Raw genomic sequence first — 12,021 nt, forward strand, 5'->3', positions numbered from 1 at the left:
TCAGAACTAGCATACCCCCCGCAAACTTCCGGGGAATTCGCTAACATTTTACTAAATTACTCTCGATAAACGTTCACAAAAAGCATAACAATTATTTTAAGAATTATAGATACAGACCTCCTCTATGCACTCGATATGTCCGATTTTAAAATAGCTTTTTGGTGAAAGCACATTTTGCAATATTCTAAGTACATAGCCCAGGCATCACGGGCTCGCTATTTAGACACCCGGCAAGTTTAGCACTCACCATAATCATATTTACTATTATAAAAGTTTGATTACCTTTTGTTGTCTTCGTCAGAACGCACTCCCAGGACTGCTACTTCAATAACAAATGTTGGTTTGGTCCAAAATAATCCATCGTTATATCCGAATAGCGGCGTTTTGTTCGTGCGTTCCAGACACTATCCGAAATGGTAAAGAAGTGTCGCGCGCATGGCGCAATTCGTGACAATAAAATTCTAAATATTCCATTACCGTACTTTGAAGCATGTCAACCGCTGTTTAAAATCAATTTTTACGCCATTTTTCTCGTAGAAAAGCGATAATATTCCGACAGGGAATCTCCTTTTCGGCAAACAGAGGAAAAAATCCCAAAGGCGGGGGCGGTCGGGTCACGCGCATAAGCCCAGAGTCCCTTGATCGGCCACTTGAGAAAGGCGATAATGTGTTTCAGCCTGGGGCTGGAATGACGACATTCTGTTTTTTCCCGGGCTCTGAGAGCCTATGGAAGACTTGGGAAGTGTCACGTTAGAGCAGAGATCCTTAGTAAAAGATAGAGATGGAAAAGAAGTTCAAGAAATGGTCAGACAGGCCACTTCCTGTAAAGGAATCTCTCAGGTTTTGACCTGCCATTTGAGTTCTGTTATACTCACAGACACCATTCAAACAGTTTTAGAAACTTTAGGGTGTTTTCTATCCATATGTAATAAGTATATGCATATTCTAGTTACTGGGTAGGAGTGGTAACCAGATTAAATCGGGTATGTTTTTTATCCAGCCGTGTCAATACTGCCCCCTAGCCCTAACAGGATAAGTCATTAAACCTCTCTATTAAAGCCTCCATTGTACAGAAATTGCATCTCAATCCAAACAGGTTTTCTAGCAAGCTCCTATGAGAGGCCCATCCTATGTTTTAACAACTTCTTCGGGGATCGGTGCCCCTTCCACGGGACGGTTGAGCTAACGTAGGCTAATGCGTTTAGCATGAGGTTGTAAGTAATAAGAACATTTCCCAGGACATAGACATAATCTAACTGCACCGTCCAATTTACAGTAGCTATTACAGTGAACGAATACCATGCTATTGTTTGAGGAGAGGGCACAGTTTTGAACATGAAAAGTTATTAATAAACAATTTAGGCACATTTGAGCAGTCTTGATACAAAATGTTGAACAGAAATGCAATGGTTCATTGGATCAGTCTAAAACCTTGCACATACACTGATGCCATCTAGAGGCCAAAATCTAAATTGCACCTGGGCTGGAATTATACATTATGGCCTTTCTCTTGCATTTCAAAGATGATGATACAAAAAAATACAAAAGAACAGTTGGTTTTTTATTTGTATTATCTTTTACCAGATCTATTGTGTTATATTCTTCTACATACCTTTCACATTTCCATAAACTTCAAAGTGTTTCCTTTCAAATGGTACCAAGAATATGCATATCCTTTCTTCAGGGCCTGAGTTACAGGCAGTTAGATTTGGGTTTTGTCATTTTAGGTGAAAATTGGAAAGGAAAAAAAGGGGGCTAAGGTTAATTAAGAGTTGGCTCTTTGTCTTTTTGCAGATTAAAACCTGACATGAATCTCTGTTTAAAGTATCCTCCTTTTCATATGAGGCCAGAGTTGGCTACAATTGAAAGGTCATCCTCTAGAAAAAGCACATCTAATATTACACCAAACAATGTGACTAAACTCAAATATAATGATAAAGAGAAAAAAATATATATTTTCTTGGAAAGAAAATCTACAAGAAAGATATAATATTCCAGGACATTGTAAACAAGGAAAATGATGTCACACAAACAACTAACAACAGTGTATGGAGGTGTATGATTTGATTTGAGTTGAGGTGTATGAATTGATTTGATTGGAGGTGTGTGATTTGATTTGATTTGAGGTGTATGATTTGATTTGATTTGATTTGTATGATTTGGTTTGATTTGAGGTGTATGGTTTGGTTTGATTTGATTTGAGGTGTATGGTTTGGTTTGATTTGATTTGAGGTGTATGATATGATTTTATTTGATTTGTATGATTTGATTTGAGGTGTATGGTTTGATTTGATTTGATGTGTATGATTTGATTTGATTTGAGGTGTATGATATGATTTGATTTGAGGTGTATGATATGATTTGATTTGATTTGTATGATTTGATTTGATTTGTATGATTTGATTTGATTTGTATGATTTGATTTGATTTGTATGATTTGATTTGTATGATTTGATTTGATTTGAGGTGTATGATTTGGTTTGATTTGATTGGAGGTGTATTGTAGGTTAGTTTACTCCAATCAGGGGAGGGATGGTAGGTTAGTTTACTCCAATCAGGGGAGGGATGGTGGGTTAGTTTACTCCAATCAGGGGAGGGATGGTGGGTTAGTTTACTCCAATCAGGGGAGGGATGGTGGGTTAGTTTACTCCAATCAGGGGAGGGATGGTAGGTTAGTTTACTCCAATCAGGGGAGGGATGGTAGGTTAGTTTACTCCAATCAGGGGAGGGATGGTGGGTTAGTTTACTCCAATCAGGGGAGGGATGGTAGGTTAGTTTACTCCAATCAGGGGAGGGATGGTAGGTTAGTTTACTCCAATCAGGGGAGGGATGGTGGGTTAGTTTACTCCAATCAGGGGAGGGATGGTGGGTTAGTTTACTCCAATCAGGGGAGGGATGGTGGGTTAGATGGGAGGTAAATATATATTTTTTGAACAGTAATTACATTGATAGAAGCTACAATCTATCTCCAATATTAAAGCTGATCTACCACCCTAAAAAAATATTAGAAAAATTATAATGTATAAATAAACATACAGAATGTCCCTGTTCCAAATCCGACACACACACAAGCATGAAAAACAAGAGTGGTGAAGTGAGAGAGAGGAGGACGAGAGAGAGAGGAGAGGACGAGAGAGAGAGAGGAGGACGAGAGAGAGAGGAGAGGACGAGAGAGAGGAGGACGAGAGAGAGAGGAGGACGAGAGAGAGAGGAGGACGAGAGACAGAGGAGAGGAGAGAGAGGAGGACGACAGAGAGAGGAGGACGAGAGAGAGGAGGATGAGAGAGAGAGGAGGACGAGAGAGAGAGGAGAGGAGAGAGGAGGACGAGAGAGAGAGGAGGATGAGAGAGAGAGGGAGGAGAGAGAGGAGGACGACAGAGAGAGGAGGACGAGAGAGAGGAGGATGAGAGAGAGAGGAGGACGAGAGAGAGAGGAGGACGAGAGAGGGAGGAGAGGAGAGAGGAGGACGACAGAGAGAGGAGGATGAGAGAGAGAGGAGAGGACGAGACAGAGAGAGGATGAGAAAGAGTGAGATGTAGAAAGAAGGAGAACGAGGGACAGAGAGATGGGTGACTTCCCTCTGTGACAGTGTCTTGTCTGTTGGGTTCGTGGTCAAGGTTACAATATGGTCACACAGACACAGTCCCTGACCAGAGCGTTGGAGAACGGAGAAGACAGAGAGAATGGAGAGAGGACACAGTCCCTGACCAGAGCGCTGGAGAACGGAGAAGACAGAGAGAATGGAGAGAGGACACACTCCCTGACCAGAGCGCTGGAGAACGGAGAAGACAGACAGAATGGAGAGAGGACACACTCCCTGACCAGAGCGTTGGAGAACGGAGAAGACAGACAGAATGGAGAGAGGACACACTCCCTGACCAGAGCGTTGGAGAACGGAGAAGACAGAGAGAATGGAGAGAGGACACAGTCCCTGACCAGAGCGTTGGAGAACGGAGAAGACAGAGAGAATGGAGAGAGGACACACTCCCTGACCAGAGCGCTGGAGAACGGAGAAGACAGACAGAATGGAGAGAGGACACACTCCCTGACCAGAGCGCTGGAGAACGGAGAAGACAGAGAGAATGGAGAGAGGACACACTCCCTGACCAGAGCGTTGGAGTGCTGGAGAACGGAGAAGACAGAGAGAATGGAGAGAGGACACACTCCCTGACCAGAGTGTTGGAGTGCTGGAGAACGGAGAAGACAGAGAGAATGGAGAGAGGACACACTCCCTGACCAGAGCGCTGGAGAACGGAGAAGACAGAGAGAATGGAGAGAGGACACACTCCCTGACCAGAGCGCTGGAGAACGGAGAAGACAGAGAGAATGGAGAGAGGACACACTCCCTGACCAGAGCGCTGGAGAACGGAGAAGACAGACAGAATGGAGAGAGGACACACTCCCTGACCAGAGCGTTGGAGTGCTGGAGAACGGAGAAGACAGAGAGAATGGAGAGAGGACACAGTCCCTGACCGGAGCGCTGGAGAACGGAGAAGACAGAGAGAATGGAGAGAGAGAGAGAGAGGAGAGCAGGAAGTTAGTGATATGAACGTGGGGAAGACTACACTCTTAGGAAAAACGGTTCCCAAGAAGGGGTTCCAAAGGGGTTCCTCAGCTGTCCCCGTAGGAGAACCCTTTTTGGTTCCCGGTAGAATCCTCTGTGGAAAGAGAACCCTAAATGGTTCTTCAAAGTGTTCTCAGCTGAAGAACCCTTTTTAGGGTCAAGATAACACCTTTTTCTAAGAGTGTGAAGGGAGACGTAGCGCACACACACACACACACACACACACACACACACACACACACACACACACACACACACACACACACACACATACATACACACACACACTGACGCAAGAGACGACAGCAGGATTGCATTGTTTTATATGTCATAATGTTCATCATGACAGGTGTGGAAAAGACATTGGACAGTTTCACTGTATGGTGTCTGTATTTACATATATACACACAGAGGGGCCCTGATTACCCCCTGTATTTACATATATACACACAGAGGGGCCCTGATTACCCCCTGTATTTACATATATACACACAGAGGGGCCTGATTACCCCCTGTATTTACATATACACACAGAGGGGCCCTGATTACCCCCTGTATTTACATATATACACACAGAGGGGCCTGATTACCCCCTGTATTTACATATATACACACAGAGGGGCCTGATTACCCCCTGTATTTACATATATATACACACAGAGGGGCCCTGATTACCCCCTGTATTTACATATACACACAGAGGGGCCTGATTACCCCCTGTATTTACATATATACACACAGAGGGGCCTGATTACCCCCTGTATTTACATATATACACACAGAGGGGCCTGATTACCCTCTGTATTTACATATACACACAGAGGGGCCTGATTACCCCCTGTATTTACATATATACACACAGAGGGGGCCTGATTACCCCCCTGTATTTACATATATACACACAGAGGGGCCTGATTACCCCCTGTATTTACATATATACACACAGAGGGGCCCTGATTACCCCCTGTATTTACATATATACACACAGAGGGGCCTGATTACCCCCTGTATTTACATATATACACACAGAGGGGCCTGATTACCCCCTGTATTTACATATATACACACAGAGGGGCCCTGATTACCCCCTGTATTTACATATATACACACAGAGGGGCCTGATTACCCCCTGTATTTACATATATACACACAGAGGGGCCCTGATTACCCCCTGTATTTACATATATACACACAGAGGGGCCCTGATTACCCCCTGTATTTACATATATACACACAGAGGGGCCTGATTACCCTCTGTATTTACATATATACACACAGAGGGGCCTGATTACCCCCTGTATTTACATATATACACACAGAGGGGCCTGATTACCCCCTGTATTTACATATATACACACAGAGGGGCCCTGATTACCCCCTGTATTTACATATATACACACAGAGGGGCCTGATTACCCCCTGTATTTACATATACACACAGAGGGGCCTGATTACCCCCTGTATTTACATATATACACACAGAGGGGCCTGATTACCCCCTGTATTTACATATATACACACAGAGGGGCCCTGATTACCCCCTGTATTTACATATACACACAGAGGGGCCTGATTACCCCCTGTATTTACATATATACACACAGAGGGGCCCTGATTACCCCCTGTATTTACATATATACACACAGAGGGGCCTGATTACCCCCTGTATTTACATATACACACAGGGGGGCCTATGAAGTGCTGTGTTGCTGGAAGACGCCAAAACAAGGCCGGAATGTTCACGTTTCCAACGAGGAAGTCAGAACACCTGAAGAGAAAGTGGCATAAGGAGGAAGAGGAAGTTGATTTGACACAGGAAGTACCTCACAATATTTAACACCGTGACAAACTATAGTTTTAGATTAAGGGGACTCGTCTTTGTATCTGTAACATTTCCAAACACCTAAATTCAAAAGAAGTAGAAGAAGACAATGCCCTGAACATTTGTTGATTGCTCAAAACCATGTTAATAATAATTCTATCTCACTCTTTAGATTCTAGCTGCATTTCTGTAGAGGGGAGGTCACACACACACACACACACATACACACACACACATACATACATCCCCACCTTTTTAACAAATGTTCACAATGTCCATATTTAAACAAGTTATATCCATTAAGAGTTCTCTATAGTCCTGTATGGCTGTGTATATTTTTGTAGTTACCAGGATCACATTGTGAGTTCCGTGTCAAAATAAATGTTAAATAAAACATTTATAAACGTTTATTTTTTATTAATTCATCATTTCTCGAAATGCTCGAATCCTGGAATCCAATCTCATCGCCTCGAAGCCCATCTGAGGGAAGGGACCATGTTGAAACTGGACGAAGGTTAGCAACTGTAAAAACTGGGCCTCTGTTCTTCAAATAAATAAACTTTATTGATCTTTACGAGGGGGAACTTTGCTCAGGAAGGCCCTGTGGATGTTAACTATATAAAGTGAAAAACACACACAGACACACACACACACACACACACACTGAAAAAGAGGAATCTCCACGTAAAGGCGAAGAATAATCTTGAATGACACACTTCCTCTCATGGTGACAACTTCCTCCCCAGATTTAGGACACTGAATGGATGAAGCAATTACACACTAGTAACAGAACAGATGGAGAGAGGGAGAGGGCAGAGAGAGAGGACAGAGAGAGAAAGAGAGAGAGAGAGAGAGAGAGAGAGAGAGAGAGAGGGAGGGAGGGACAGAGAGAGAGAGAGAGAGAGGGAGAGGGCAGAGAGAGAGGACAGAGAGAGAAAGAGAGAGAGAGAGAGAGAGAGAGAGAGAGAGAGAGAGAGAGAGAGAGAGAGAGAGAGAGAGAGAGAGGGAGGGAGGGACAGAGAGAGAAGAGAGAGAGAGGACAGAGAGAGAGAGAGAGAGAGAGGGAGGGAGGGACAGAGAGGGAGGGAGGGACAGAGAGAGAAGAGAGAGAGGACAGAGAGAGAAAGAGAGAGAGAAAGAGAGAGAGAGAGAGAGAGAGGGAGGGAGGGACAGAGAGGGAGGGAGGGACAGAGAGAGAAGAGAGAGAGAGGACAGAGAGAGAGAGAGAGAGAGAGAGAGAGAGGGAGAGGACAGAGACAGAAGAGAGAGAGAGAGAGACAGAGAGAGTTTCTCTGTCTGTTAGTCACTCTGATGTAATAGATGGGTTGACAGGGAAAGAATAAATAAGGAACAAAAAAGTTCACTTTCTCTCTCACACACACACACACACACACACACACACACACACACACACACACACACACACACACACACACACACACACACACACACACACACACACACACACACACACACACACACACACACACACACACACACACACACACACACACACACACACACACACACACACACACACACACACACACACACACACACACACACACACACACACATATACACAGACACACCCAACACACAGACACACCTACATGCCCCACAGATAAAAGAACCCTGTTTGTTGCTCTTATCCAGGTTGACATGCAAAACTATGTAAATATTCCCATCTCACTCCTTAGATTCTGGCTGCATTTTCATTTCTGTAGGAGGGGAGGTCAGGGGGGGTAGAGAGGGGTGAGGGTTGGGGGGTAACACTGGGTTGAGGGGGGGGGTAACGTGATTCAACAAGAAAGGGGCGCATACACACACACACACCTCACCTTCTATGCACCTCAAAGCAGTATTTGCATAAATATTTGCAAACCAAATGTATGTACATGTGTGTATATGTGTGTGTGTGTGTGTGTGTGTGAGTGTGTAAGTGTGTATGTGTGTGTGTGTGTATGTGTGAGTGTGTATGTATATGTGTGTGTGTGTGAGTGTGTATGTGTGTGTGTGTATATGTGTGAGTGTATATGTGTGAGTGTATATGTGTGAGTGTGTATGTGTGAGTGTGTATGTGTGAGTGTGTATGTATATGTGTGTGTGTGTGTGTATGTATATGTGTGTGTGTATATGTGTGAGTGTGTATGTGTGAGTGTGTATGTGTGAGTGTGTATGTGTGTGTGTATATGTGTGAGTGTGTATATGTGTGAGTGTGTATGTGTGAGTGTGTATGTGTGAGTGTGATGTTTGAGTGTGTATGTGTGAGTGTGTATGTATATGTGTGTGTGTGTGTGTATGTATATGTGTGAGTGTGTATGTGTGAGTGTGTATGTGTGAGTGTGTATGTATATGTGTGTGTGTGTGTGTATGTATATGTGTGTGTGTATATGTGTGAGTGTGTATGTGTGAGTGTGTATGTGTGTGTGTATATGTGTGAGTGTGTATGTGTGAGTGTGTATGTGTGAGTGTGATGTTTGAGACTGAACTTCCCCAGAATTCCCCCAGACAGTAGATATATGCATAAAACTCCAGTGTACTGAACTCAATACATAGAACTGAACTGAACTGAATACATAGAACTGGACTGAACTGAACTGAATACATAGAACTGGACTGAATTGAACTGAATTGAATACATAGAACTGGACTGAATTGAACTGAACTGAACTGAATACATAGAACTGGACTGAACTGAACTGAACTGAACTGAATACATAGAACTGAACTGAACTGAATTGAATACATAGAACTGGACTGAATTGAACTGAACTGAATACATAGAACTGGACTGAACTGAACTGAACTGAATACATAGAACTGAACTGAACTGAATACATAGAACTGGACTGAATTGAACTGAACTGAACTGAATACATAGAACTGGACTGAACTGAACTGGACTGAACTGAACTCAATACATAGAACTGGACTGGACTGAACTGAACTGAACTGAACTGAATACATAGAACTGGACTGAACTGAACTGAACTGAATACATAGAACTGGACTGAACTGAACTGAACTGAACTGGACTGAACTGAACTGAATACATAGAACTGGACTGAACTGAACTGAACTGAACTGAATACATAGAACTGGACTGAACTGAACTGAACTGAATACATAGAACTAAACTGAACTGAATACATAGAACTGGACTGAACTGAACTGAATACATAGAACTGAACTGTACTGAATACATAGAACTGAACTGAACTGAATACATAGAACTGAACTGAACTGAATACATAGAACTGAACTGAACTGAATACATAGAACTGAACTGAACTGAACTGAATACATAGAACTGAACTGAACTGAACTGAATACATAGAACTGAACTGAACTGAATACATAGCACTGAACTGAACTGAATACATAGAACTGAACTGAACTGAATACATAGAACTGAACTGAACTGAACTGAATACATAGAACTGGACTGAACTGAACTGAACTGAATACATAGAACTGGACTGAACTGAACTGAACTGAATACATAGAACTGAACTGAACTGAATACATAGAACTGAACTGAACTGAACTGAATACATAGAACTGAACTGTACTGAATACATAGAACTGAACTGAATACATAGAACTGGACTGAACTGAACTGAATACATAGAACTGAACTGTACTGAATACATAGAACTGAACTGAACTGAATACATAGAACTGAACTGAACTGAATACATAGAACTGAACTGAACTGAATACATAGAACTGAACTGAACTGAATACATAGAACTGAACTGAACTGAATACATAGAACTGAACTGAACTGAACTGAATACATAGAACTGGACTGAACTGAACTGAACTGAACTGAATACATAGAACTGGACTGAACTGAACTGAACTGAATACATAGAACTGAACTGAATACATAGAACTGAACTGAACTGAATACATAGAACTGAACTGAACTGAATACATAGAACTGAACTGAACTGAATACATAGAACTGAACTGTACTGAATACATAGAACTGAACTGAACTGAATACATAGAACTGAACTGTACTGAATACATAGAACTGAACTGAATACATAGAACTGTACTGTACACAATACATAGATCTGTACTGTACTGTAATGTACTGTAATGTATTGTAATGTAATGTACTGTACACAATACAAAATGATTCATCTTTTTTTCTGCTCACTCAACAGTGAACAGAAGACACATTAATGCACGCGCATGAATCCACACACACACAGCGAGCGCACACACACACACACACACACACACACACACACACACACACACACACACACACACACACACACACACACAGCGAGCACACACACACACACACACACACACACAGCTAAATGGACAAACGTACAGCAGGCAAATACTGTAAGGCACATGCCGAGATAAAACTCATGAAACACTTGATTATATCCTGGAGGTATGTCCCCATTCGCCCTGACAGAGACGCCGTTGTTTAAATGTGCTTGTTTACCTATCGGTTTACCTGTTTAGTTAAATGGGGGGGGATCCTCGCCTTTGTTGGTTTGTTCGTTATGTAATAGCCAGTCTGTTGCATCATGGGAAAGGGGGGGGTCTAAACATATCTCTTAACTCCTAATTGGTCTAGTCTTTGTGTTTTTGGTAAACTTTGGTGTTATTAATCGGGGCGGTCTTGTCTGAATGATTAGATACATTTTCTTTTCCAGGTAAATAATTTGAAAATGTTTGAAAACTCACCTCCTCCACTATCCAGAGAAAAAAAAAATATTGTAATGGGTGTCATACCCGAACATTTCTCCCGGTCAAAAACAACATCATTAAAAATCACAATATTGAACCAAAACATGAGACGTGTGTTTTTTTTGTTTTGTAAAAATATATTTTTTTTTTATGGTTAAGTTCATTTGTGGAATTTCTTTCCTTCTTAACACGTTTGAGCCAATCAGTTGTGTTGTGACATGGTAGGGGTGGTATACAGAAGATAGCCCTATTTGGTTAAAGACCAAGTCTTTTTTGGTTCCAACCGCCGTGTATTTCTGAGACGCAAAGTAGGTGAACGGATGATCTCCGCATGTGTGGTTCCCACCGTGAAGCATGGAGGAGGTGGTGTGATGGTGTGGGGGTGCTTTTCTGCTGACACTGTCTGTGATTTATTTAGAATTCAAGGTACACTTAACTGGCATGGCTACCACAGCATTCTGCAGCGATACGCCATCCCATCTGGTTTGGGCATAGTGGGACTATCATTTGTTTTTCAACAGGACTATGACCCAACACACCTACAGGCTGTGTAAAGGCTATTTGACCAAGAAGGAGAGTGATGGAGTGCTGCATCAGATGACCTGGAATCCACAATCACCCGACCTCAACCCAATTGAGATGGTTTGGGAGGAGTTGGACCGCAGGGTGAAGGAAAAGCAGCCAACAAGTGCTCAGCATATGTGGGAACTCATTCAAGCTGTCATCAAGGCAAAGGGTGGCTACTTTGAAGAATCTAAAATCTAAAATATATTTTGATTTGTTTAACACTTTTTTTGGTTACTATATGATTCCATATGTGTTATTTTATAGTTTTGATGTCTTCACTATTATTCTACAATGTAGAAAACAGTAAAAAATAAAGAAATACTCTTGAATGAGTAGGAGTTTT

Source organism: Salmo salar, chromosome ssa06 (assembly GCF_905237065.1).
Source record: "Salmo salar chromosome ssa06, Ssal_v3.1, whole genome shotgun sequence".
NCBI lineage: Eukaryota > Metazoa > Chordata > Actinopteri > Salmoniformes > Salmonidae > Salmo > Salmo salar.